The sequence below is a fragment of the Notamacropus eugenii genome, chromosome 5, assembly GCF_028372415.1.
Source record: "Notamacropus eugenii isolate mMacEug1 chromosome 5, mMacEug1.pri_v2, whole genome shotgun sequence".
NCBI lineage: Eukaryota > Metazoa > Chordata > Mammalia > Diprotodontia > Macropodidae > Notamacropus > Notamacropus eugenii.
In genome coordinates, this window is record NC_092876.1 from 317,610,051 (window position 1) to 317,621,834 (window position 11,784).

At 35.3% G+C, this 11,784-nt stretch overlaps 2 pseudogenes; both read right to left on the reverse strand.

Moving 5' to 3' along the window:
- Window positions 1-461: 461 nt before the first annotated feature.
- LOC140507906 (tudor domain-containing protein 3-like) lies at window positions 462-4,030 on the reverse strand (annotated as a pseudogene).
- A 2-nt stretch (window positions 4,031-4,032) lies between these two features.
- Window positions 4,033-11,276, reverse strand: LOC140507907 (eukaryotic translation initiation factor 3 subunit H-like; annotated as a pseudogene).
- Window positions 11,277-11,784: the final 508 nt, after the last annotated feature.

Sequence of the window (11,784 nt, forward strand, 5' to 3'; positions counted from 1 at the left end):
TGGAAATGTTTTCTTCATGTTGTTTGATATAGTTCTTAAATATGCAAACCAGCAGGAGATCATCACGGATGTCTGATTGTTACACAATGAAGTTACATTATCTAACATTCAGTTAAATACCACTGAATTCAAAATTAATAAGTTACAAGGAAATACTCGTTATATTTGACTGTGTTACTTATGTAATTTAAAAATAATTAGAGTACAATAACCATTAGGCAAGTTCTTACATATTAGTGTTAAATTTTGAAAAATGTCATTTGATCATTTACTTTTTCTAATTAAAAATCTGAACCTAAAATATCTTGATGATTTTCCAAGTAATATAGAAGAATCACATGGCACATTTCTTAATTCTCAAAAACTAAATAATGAAAAATAATTTTCTCTTGCTTTAGGTTTTCTCTTAAACATGACTTAAATTATTGTGTATGAGCAACACATGTGTACAAAACGTTTATTTAAATATGGATGTAGCTATTTGCTCCACTAAAATCATCCTCTGGTTTTTCATGGTCTGGAGATAAACTTGGGTTCTCTTTGCAGAAGACAAACTTGAATGAGTGCTACAAATTTGAAATGTTTTAAATATGACTTTAATGATGGAATGGTTAATGATCAAGTACTAGCCTAACTAAATTCACACAGACTCATCACATTAGCCAAGAGTATAGTGACCTTTTTTGCCATAGAAATAATTGACCATTTTCTAAAATGCAAAGGGTTTTTGACTTCTGTTCATGGTCAGAATACACACACACACACACACACACACACACACACACACACACACGGAATTAAATGTAGGTCTTTGTAGCATGTACACTTACATATGTGTATGTAGACACACTCATGTATATTTTTAGACTTTTTTTCTGGACCTTTGACTTTATTATTATGGGAAACTCTTGGTTCAGAAACCAACACAGATTGACAATCCCTTTGTATTTTATAATCTTGAGAGTTGCCGAGGAATTGAAAGATTACTTGCCCATCGTCATAAAGTGGAAAGGGAAAGAGAAAAAATAAAGATATTTCATTAAGATATAAGATATAAAGATATAAAAATTAAGATATAAAGAAAAAATAAAGACATAACATAGCTCTTCTTGAATATGAGGTTGCTTTGCATGGTAGATAGAGAACCATTCTGGTAGTCTGCAGAAAAATCTATTTCAAGTGCTGGTTCTGACACACACTAGCTATTTAATAAGGGAGGTCACTTAATACTTCTCATATTCAAGAAGATATATGTTGTGTCACATACTGTCAAAAAATGCTTATTCCTTTCCTTTCCCACTTTGTGACCATGGGCTTGAATGGGCTCAATGTTTCTCAGAAACACATCTTCATAGTTTCCATAATCACTGAATTTAACAACTGTAGACATGCCAGATGAATGAAGAACTTCAATTTTTCCCAGTAAAACGTGTTCTAATCCCAACTCATGATAAAAAAAATGCTATCCATATCCAGAGAAAGAACTAATGGAGTCTGAATGCATATCAAAACAAACTATTTTTGCTTTCTTCATTTTTTCATGTTTTTTTGTCTGTGTCTTCTTTCACAACATGACTAATATGGAAATATATTTTGCATGATTGCACATGTATAACCTATATTAAATTGTTTACTCTCTCAGGGAGATGAGTGAGAAAGAAAATTTGGAACTCAAAATTTCAAAAAAATGTTAAAAATTGTCTTTACATGTGCTTAGAAAAAATATATATTTTTTAAAAACCTTGTTATAATTTTCATAAAGCTCAAAACATTTATCTCCTAGTTTCCATTCTTCCACATTCCACAGGAAGGGAAGATTCCTTGGACCCACTATTATAAAAGAACTTTTTTATTATCAAAAGTTAGAGCCCAGTGGATCCCACAGGTCCAATTCATCTTCCTTTCATTGGAACTTCAACTTCTCCATTTGGTACATTATCAAAGCCATCAGTTCTAATAGAATTGGAGTAATCAGTATTCATACTAAAATGTCTCATTTTTCATACCACTAAAAGCTTTATTACATATTGTTCATGTTTTACTTTAATATAACTGATCAAAGTTTAGTATGTGGTTCCCCTTTTTCCATGCTTTTGATTTCTGTGTTCTGTGGGTTTCTTGAGGAAGTGGGCTCTCTTTTACCTCAAAGTAAGCTGGACTTTTGCCTGATCTATTTTGCATAGACTCATCTCTTTAAAAAAAAAAACAGTTATTCTGGTGAAAAGTTGAAGGATATGCAACATCCTTAATTCTGTCATTTCCATCACAAGGTCTATCACATTTAATTCTCTCATCCTCCCATGCCAAAGAAGAGCTCCTAGGTAACACACCATTTTTCTAAAATTTGTATTGAATTTTGAGTGTCCCTTTGAAAACAAGGACATTTTTGCTTCTCGGTGTCTGGTATCATTTTGAGGAAGATGTCTTGGTTGATTATAGTCTTTTACTCCATTTTTAAAATTATTCAACACTTTATGATTTGGATTCTTTCATGTTTAAAGATCCCATTCAATTCCAGGAAATCAAATAATGTGTTGGGTGCTGATGGCCTGGAATTTCCTAACTCCTCTTCATCTTCATGTATTCTTCGTTCCTTACTTTTTCCTTTGCTTCTCATTGATGAACTCAAAACAGGTTTGTGCTTATGACTGTCGAAAAGAATATTTAACTCTGCCTTTAAGTTGTTGTCATTATTAATAAAGGCCTGGACTTGATAGATACCTTCATCTTTTCTTTCAGGTTTTGGCACCTTTCTTTCCAGAAAACTTTCCTTTTATGATTCCCTCCAATACTTATACTGAGATTACTTCTGGCACTACTGCCACCTCCTTCAAATATCTTAGTCTTTCTGCTCTTTGGAATTTCTGCATCAGCAGCTGTTCTCTCCTTTTCAAATTCATCATTATCACCTAGAGGTTCGCAATGTCTTTCTCCAATCATGTTCTCTGTTATCCACTTGCACATGAGATATAGACTGCTGTCCAAAAGGTACACAAGAAGGTGATTCACCTTCTATACAACAGTATTTCTATTGTGTTCTGACAAGCTTCTCTTTACTTCCATTTTTTCAATCAGGTATTGTGCCTCACCTCCAAGGAGTACAGTGTTTGAGTCCTTCAAAAGCAGGAATCCATTCTTTTCATATATCAATAATGCCTGTGAGTTTAACTTTGATTCCAGGTTGTGTGTTCAGGCTAATTTTTGGCATGTAATTAAATTCTATTGCTGTGCAACTTATATGGCCACCAGTCATCTGCCAGCACAGCATCCTTGGTGAAACTTGACATTCTTCATTATCCTTTAAGGCAGCAACATTGAGAATTTTAAAATTTATAGAAACCATAGGTCTTCAAGTTTTTCCACCTTTCTGTTGTTAAAGACATCAGGAAGGAATTTCTTATCAATGATTCTCAAATCTTCATTGAGGGCAATCACAGTTATGCCATTTATATTAACTTTGTCAGGAGAACATTTGCAAATTTCAATTCTTTTATCTGAAAAATACCAACTGGCCTGAGACAGCACCCCACTCAGATTTCAGCCCTGGCAGCTGTCTGACTGTGGGTGGAGGGTTGAAATGGGGCAGAGTGTGAGGGAGGAGGGGAAAGAGGAGGCTTCACCCTGGAAACCAAAAAAAGAGAATGAATATGAGAATTAAAAAAAAATAAAATATGTATAAAGATCCTAAGATAAAGCATAGTATAACGTATTTAATCCTTCTTTGGAGAAAAATGAACTGTGGAAACTGACGTAAAATGTGGCCAGACAACTAAATCATTATATCATTACTCATTATTGCACAAAAAGGGAAAGATTAGAGAAATCATAATTGTTTTTGGCCAAGTCCTCTTAATATTCCTGTTAGAGTTCACAGAGTCAAAACAAAAATAAGCCTCTGACATATAGTCTGTTTAACCTTATTGAAGTACTATAAAATGTAAGTGACCCTATACAATTCGCTGCAGAACGGTCCCCAATCTTCATAGACAGAGGATATTTCTTCACTGAGAGTTCCATCCATCAATGCCATCATTAGTCTGAACCTCCCCGCCCACCTAAAAAAAAGTGCATTAGGATTATGTTGGTTTTAATTGAATATTTTTTCATCAGAAATCGCCAAGTTGTTATCACTAAATTGGCAAGGGTAAAGAACAGTTCCCGTTCACACTTTCAGTGTTTGAGAAACAGCAAGCCAAAACCAGTGAATGGGCAAGCCTCCTTTGTTTTAAGAAAGGAATCAATCAATCAACACACATTAATTTAGTGACTGCTATGTGCAAAGAACTGCTGTGATTTTTGATTAATAGAATTCAACAGCTAACAATGACACATTAGCTAGGACTTAGACCTTGACATTTACACATAAATGTTTTTTTTTTCATTTATTTTGTATGTGTGACAGAGGAAGAGGGGAAAGAATTCTTCTTTAACAATGTTTTGCTGTTGGAGGAGAAACAGAATTTGGAACCCAAGATAAACACACAATTTAAAAGAACTACTTAATTTTCTATCCATAATTTGAGAAAATACTGATAAAAATGTGACCAACCAATTAAATATTATAAATGATTGATTGTACTATAATCTCATCGTTCTTTTTTTTTTTTAATTTTATGAAAAGGGAAAGATTAGAGAAATGGAATTTTCTTGGCCATGACCTCTTAATATCTCTAATTGATTCCCCTCTTTTCAAGCAACATCTACTTGAAAGGCCACTTCACCTGTTTTATTGGACACCACAAATGTATTCATCCTCTCTATGATGGTTCATAATGATGCAGGACCAAATGGTTACTTAATTTTTTTTTTTTATAATTGTAATTACTGAGCATGGTTATAAAGTTTTCATAGCCATTTAACTTCTTTTTGGGGTTTCGGTTTCTTTCTCATCCTGTATAATGCCATGGGTACAGGAATAATATTTTAGGTCACCTATTCTATCCCCCTAAGACTGATAAGCAAAATGTTAAAATCTCTTTCAAGTCCTTTCATCAAGGAACCGCCATAGCCTCCAACGTCAGTAACCCTAACATTTTCCTAGCCAGAGTGAAAGTCTTTGTGTCCAGCCTTAGCACCTCAGACTGAAACTTCACTCATTTTGTTTCGTTCTGATTTAAAATGAGATGTAGTCTCAGATGCAATGTCTTCACAGAAATGACCAATTAGAGAACAGAAGCTGCAGAATTACAGATCTTCCAATGTTATCTTCTGTTACACCAGTCCCCAAAGGAGTAAAATGGGATTTCTTTAGTTTAACACCCAGACTCATAGAGATCAACTTTCTCATCTAGGACAGTAAACTAGTATTGTGAAACTCTATTAGAGGAAGAATTTTACTTAAAGAATTTAAGACAATTGTTTTTTGGAGAAACAAGAAGAATTGTACTCATTCTCCTTCCCTTCTGCCCCCACAACCTCATGATACACAACAACCTTGGATGTTGTGTGTACAAAGGTACCATTTTCATGATTCATACAAACAATATGACTTGTAAGATAGAGGAAATAACTAGTAATATCAATAGGGTATAGAAAATCTGTTTTCCCTACCTCATTTCAAGAATTCCACAATTAGATAACCATTCCCTTAGCTTATGGCTTTGATCTATTTTAAATTATAAATATCCATGAAAGTAATCAAATTCTTTATTCTCACTTATGAATGCCTTCGTATAAAGGATCTGTGAGAAAGTTTAGATGGAAAACTAAACAGAGAATCCTGATTATTTCAGGAAGAGAGCAGTGTAGGGAAATAGAGAGGTAGATAACCCAAAAGACAAATTTTGCCAATTTTAAATTTTGTTTATAGTGGATCTAGCTAGGGTAGGGCAAATGGAACTTAGTAACAGGGCATTGGAATTTAGGAGGTGCTAAGAACATAACAGATTTTTGGCCTTAGAGAAACAGTTAAATTTAACATTTAGCACTTTAAAAATCAAAAGTTACCAGATGGATTCTTTTTTGTTTTATTTCTTCTTTTTAGCCACAAAATAAGTACACTATCCCAAAGCCCAAGTCCATCCTGTTTCTTCCTTCTTCATCTTAACTATGCCTTGAGGTCTCCAGTGCATTCCAGACTCCTACCCTCTTCTACCCCGAATTTCATGTTTATCAGAATTTGACAATTAACAATCAATTGAAATTGATAATATCCCTAGTAATATCCTTGGGAGGTAGAACGAAGTTTCTTTCTGACTCCCTCTGTCATTCCAGAGCAGGGAGCCAGTTTTTATGGCAAGAGTTCTAAGCTCACTCATTGTGAGCAGACAGGGGGCAGGTGCCCTGAAGAACAGGGTTTTTTTCCTCTTAAACTAAGTAATTCTTGTACTTTAGGGTAGGGGAAATGAAATTATATTGTAATAGCACATAGCACTGTTATTAAATTCAAAATAATACCAGGAAGAAGGAAAAAAAAGATACCAGACATTCTTCTTCTGATTTTACCCAGCTACTTAGCAACCAGTTTTGAAATTCTCACCCCATCACAGTGAGAGGCTTGCTAAAGAGATAAAAATACTAGTGTTTCTACCAGCTATCCTTCTCCCTGGTTCAAGTGTTAATACTCCTGCATTAGTTTCATAGCAGAGCTACTATAGCTCAATAAATTCAAGAATGAGAGAGATAAAGGAAAAGAAAGGATTAGTTCTTGGTCTGTGGCTTACAAGAACGAACCTATTCAAGTCGTTACTTTTACTTACGCTGTGGTGGAATTGGCACCACTGGTGATTAATGACTTCTGGGAGTGAATTTTCATTTTGGGAAGAGCACTGAATATAGAGTGGAAAGAGTGAAGTTTGAATCCCAATATTACTTTCTAGACCTTCAGATTCAAAAAGGGTTTTAAGGACCTTCCAATACAATATACACCTAAAATCTATACTTTTTACCTTTATGGTGAGTGAGCTTTATAACCGCCCTAATCCTTTCCTCATTTTAAAAATGAAGTGTTTTAATTAAGTGATCTTTAATTTTCCTTCTAGCCACATACTATGTAGCACACTCTGGAACTACCTTCGCAATCTCCATTCAAACCAGTAGGCTGTATCCCCAGGCAGCAGATACTTTCCCAAAGTGTTCTAGAGATAACTCTGAAGAATATGCAAGGGGTGGGGGCAGGGAGAACTGTTTTTTGTACTGTAATTGTTCACAAGCCCCCACTGGTGTGCTCCCCACCACAAATACCAGTTGATATCAATTAGAAAGCTAATTGTTATTTATAAAAGCTATTTATTAAAGTAGGACATTAACAATATTGGCACAAAGTACCCAACCCCAAGGTCTGTGACAGTTTCTCAATGGTAAATACAATGTCCAGGGGAAAGTAGGCTCAAGCTTAGAGAATAAAGGGGTAAGTTCATAGCTCCAATTTCTTTAGCTAGAGTTCTTAAGATGTTCCATTTAGGTATGATATACATTTTCTACTGGTCTTCTCAAAAAGTCATGGAACTGCCTTTCTTCAGTGTCTCTGGTTCATTTTTTGCTGCCAGTGCCAAAACTGCTATAATTACTGCCCTAGGTATGAAAAATCCTAAACCTAAAGCTCTCCAAACTTTACATTCTCTAGCCTGAGGAAGGGGGATAAAGGAATTCCCCTGTATCCAATAATATCTCCTACTCCCTCAAAGACTTTTCACATCTAGTTGAAACATCTTTAATTGATTGATGTAACATGATATCTAGGCATATCTTTAATTAATTCAACTGAGGTTTTTTGTTTTGTTTTGTTTTGTTTTCCCACATGGTTAAAGTAACAGGGAAAAACATCCTTTCGGCTACTTTAAATGAGGTTGGGTTATTTGATTGACTGACTCAGTCAACCTTCCACAAACAAATTTTATTTTTTTAAAAGAACAATTTTAATGCCAAAATGAGCCAATGATATCAAATGAGTACTGTCATTTTCATTAAGAAAATTCTATTTCTTGAAAGAGTTGTCCACAGGTGATCTCAGAATACATACCAGCACCTTATATGGAAACAACTTATCAAACCAGAAGTCACTGTTTCCTCTTTGTAGTTGTATTCTTGGAGAGCCCGAAAAGTTTGCCCAAGTTCTGTACAGTTAATTCCTTGATGTTCTGGCAAAAAGTGTTAATTTGGTCTGTAATAAGGTCAAATCCATCCTGGCAGGTGGCTGAGAAGTTTTAAAGAGTTTAGACATGTCCTTTTCTGGGAGAGGAGATTCTCAGCTCTGGTAGACTCTCCTGCTGATGACATTACTGGTACTGTTGCTGCTGCTTACTGGTGTTTCTCATATAAGTGTTATATTTAACAATATCCTCATTCATTTGATCCACTCTGTCCATCAACAATTGTGAGCTCTTCCCCAAATGATTACTGCTGGCTAAATTGAGAAATTCATGTTTATCTGCCATAGCTGATTTCCTTCCTAGTTCTCACGTTAGTTTGTTGATCAGATGTGAACTTTTAACTCTAATTGACTCTTCAGACATGCTCAAAGATGATGTTGGCCTTCTTCAGTGCTTCAGAAAAAAAAAAAAAAACTTTCTCTTTACAAACTTCCTTCAGCTAAGGAGTCAGCCTGAATGCCTTCAGTGACAGAGATCCTTGAGAATTTTTTTTTTTAATGGGATCATAAAAGAGAACTACACTCTTCATTTGGGGGGGTTAGTAAGTGAAGGGAATCCAGGAAAGCACAGGTGACAAAATAGCCATAGTTGTAGACTGGTACCAACATGAAGATGATCAATAGTTACATGATGAATACTGCACCTCATTTCCGTCTTATATTGGACTTCATCAAAATTAGCATTATCATCTGTTTGTCAGTGAAAGGGAAAGTAATTAATGATTTCAAATCTGTCTTCCACCACCAGATCGAAAAGTCCTTGGACAACTTTATTCCCCTGTTCTTCTTGGTGCGATAGTAAGCAAAATAGGATCTTTTGCTGTTTTAGTTTTAGTATAATCAAGTGCCTCTGATTGAATCTTGCCTTTATCAATCAAGAATCTTTACTAGGTAGAAACAACAGTTTCTTTAACTAGAAACAGTATATGTATTTGTATTGTTAATTATTTTAATGTGGTTAAAAATCTTCCCCACCCATTAATGGGCCTGCCCATTAAGGCGAGTTTGATTATGGAAGATTTGTGGGAAAGCCCAAGCATTTTTTGTTAATGAGGCACTGGTTCTCAAGGATTGTGATGCCCTCTGGCTCTAAAAGAAGGTATAAATACTCTGAGTTGAGGATTTACTTTGGGGCTTACTGATTGGAAATGTTTGTTTGGCCAGATGAGGACTCTGGGAAGCCACTAAAGGAGCCCACTGGCTTTGAAAACCCAGGTGTCAGTGCTTCGCTCTCTGGTAACTATGGTCAGACAGTTGGACCTGTCTGTTGAATTCAGGCAGAGAAAGCCATATCTGTTGATTTTTTATGTCTCTTTATTTTCTTTGAAGTTCAGAGTGCTGACTCCCCTGAACTAGGTGAATGATATATGTGCTTGGTTAAAGTGATTGTTAACTCCTCAAAGGTTGCCTTTTCTTTTATGCATATCTAAGAACCTGTGATAGCAGCCCCCCTGTGTATGTTGAGGTGCTTACTGTTACACTTGGTAATGTTTGATTATTTTCAAAATAACTAGTCTGTCAACATACACTTGCTTTATGGCCAAATCTCCCTAGCTGCCTTTCTTCATCCTTTGTTAGAGGCCACCCCGGTTGTAGAAGTCAGACCGATGAACAGTTACCTTCTTTACTGCTGTCTTCGTGAAAGGAAACTGTTTTGTTTTTTTTTAATGTCATTTTTGGAGATCAAGTCAGCCATCTGTACAAGAAAATAGTGAAGAGTTTGGGGTAAAGAGAGGAAGTACTGGCCTTTTCCATGGTAGATTGATGATGAAAGAGGAAAGAAAGGATGGGATGAAAGAAAGGCCAAGCAGTGGAAAAGATGAATGTTATGGTAGAAACATATAAATAAACTACAATTTTTTAAATACTGACTAGATACTAGGTACTGAGTTGACATTCTAGGGAATAGAAATACAAGAAAGTACCGTAGGCTCTATCTTCAAGAACATTACATTTAATTAAGGAAAGACAATGTATTTGAGGATCTAGAGTTGGAAAGAGGAGATGAGTATGTTGTGGTACACATTAAAGATATTTAGGAATTGGTATGGTAATTCTTTTCAAAGCAAGATGATGTAATAGCTCACTTATCAGTTCCTAGAGTATAAGTAGAAGGAGTCTAAGTTGTAGTGGTAAGAAATCAAAGATCAGAGTATAGAAGGCATGATTTGGAAATGCAAGAAATGGAATGAGGTCATATAAGGGAAAAAATGGGGATGGCCATTGGTGGCAGATAATGGTTTCCTGTAAGGTGTGATGTTGTGTCTAATTCACTGAGAGGAAATATGAAAGAGCTGGAAGAGTCCTGACTTCATTGGGCTTCACATTCCCTGCATAGAGGCTGACTCATAAAGACCCTCTAAGCTCTGAGATACTTTGGTGTGATTGAATTGTACTGTATACTCTTACTCCTTTTTACAAATGTTACAAAATGATACGTCAGCTTTATTTGAAGTTGTGCTTACGTACAAAAGAGAGACGAGCAATCACGTAAAGAATGTAATGGAAGTTAGAAGCAATATGGATCAGTCATGTACTGAAAAAACACATTCCTCCTTCTCAGGATCTGCTTCATCTAAGTAATTCAGAAAAGAGGATCAATCAGTATTTTTAAAAATATTTTTAAACATCTCTCTGCCCATGACTTTATGATTAGTAATGTATGTGGCAAGTCAAATCTGACCTACAGGAAATTTTCTGGGCAAAAACTAAATTGTAGTTAGCTATTTTTTTCCATGCTACCAACCTCTTTTTTTAAAAATATATACCTGATCCCTTACTTGTTCCCAACTGTACCCTCTTTAATTGTCCATATTTTTTTTTGTTCAATTGTTTCAATTGTATCCAACTCTCTGTAACCCCATTTGTGGTTTTCTGGGCAAAGATATTGAAGATTTGGAATTACCTTATCTAGTTTATTTTACAAATGAGAACATTGAGGCAAACAGTGTTAAGTGACTTTCCCAGGGTCACACAGCTAAGAACTGTGTGCAGACTAGGCCTAGCACTCTTTCCATTGCATCACTTAGCTACCCCATTCATCTGAATGCCCAATGCTAACTAATAAAACATATGCTCAATAATAATTCAATAGACTCACTCACCTCACCAATACATTTTATCTATTTATCATTTATTTTTGTATAATTACTCATTTACTTACCCCTTCATTCATCTGTTTGCTCATTTATTCATTTGTTAATTTTTCATCTATTTATTTATTTATTTTGTCTGGAGTTATAATTTTATCACTACAGAGAACATCTAACATGGAAAGTCTCTGTACCAATATACATTAGCAATTTTTTCTCTTATTTTTTATCTTAAAGAGTTACCTAAGACACAAAGAGGTTTTGACTCATTCAGGTCAGGAAATGTGTGAGAAGCAGGATTGGAACCAAATCTTGCTGACTTCTAGTCTAACCTTCTCTCCACCACAATGCTGTCTCAATTCCTTCTCATTGTGTTCTCTTTTGTTTTTTGAGGCAGGTTAAGTGACTTGCCTAGTAAGTGTATAAGGCCGGATTTGAACTCAGGTCCTCCTTACCTCAGGGCTGCTGCTCTATCCATGGTGCCACCTAGTTGCCTCTACCACCCCCCACTATGTTCTTAATGACTGAAACTATTGGACTTTATCTCATATTAATAACAGGTCATAGAATTAATCTTAAGTCATCTCCTTTAGAGGACATTAA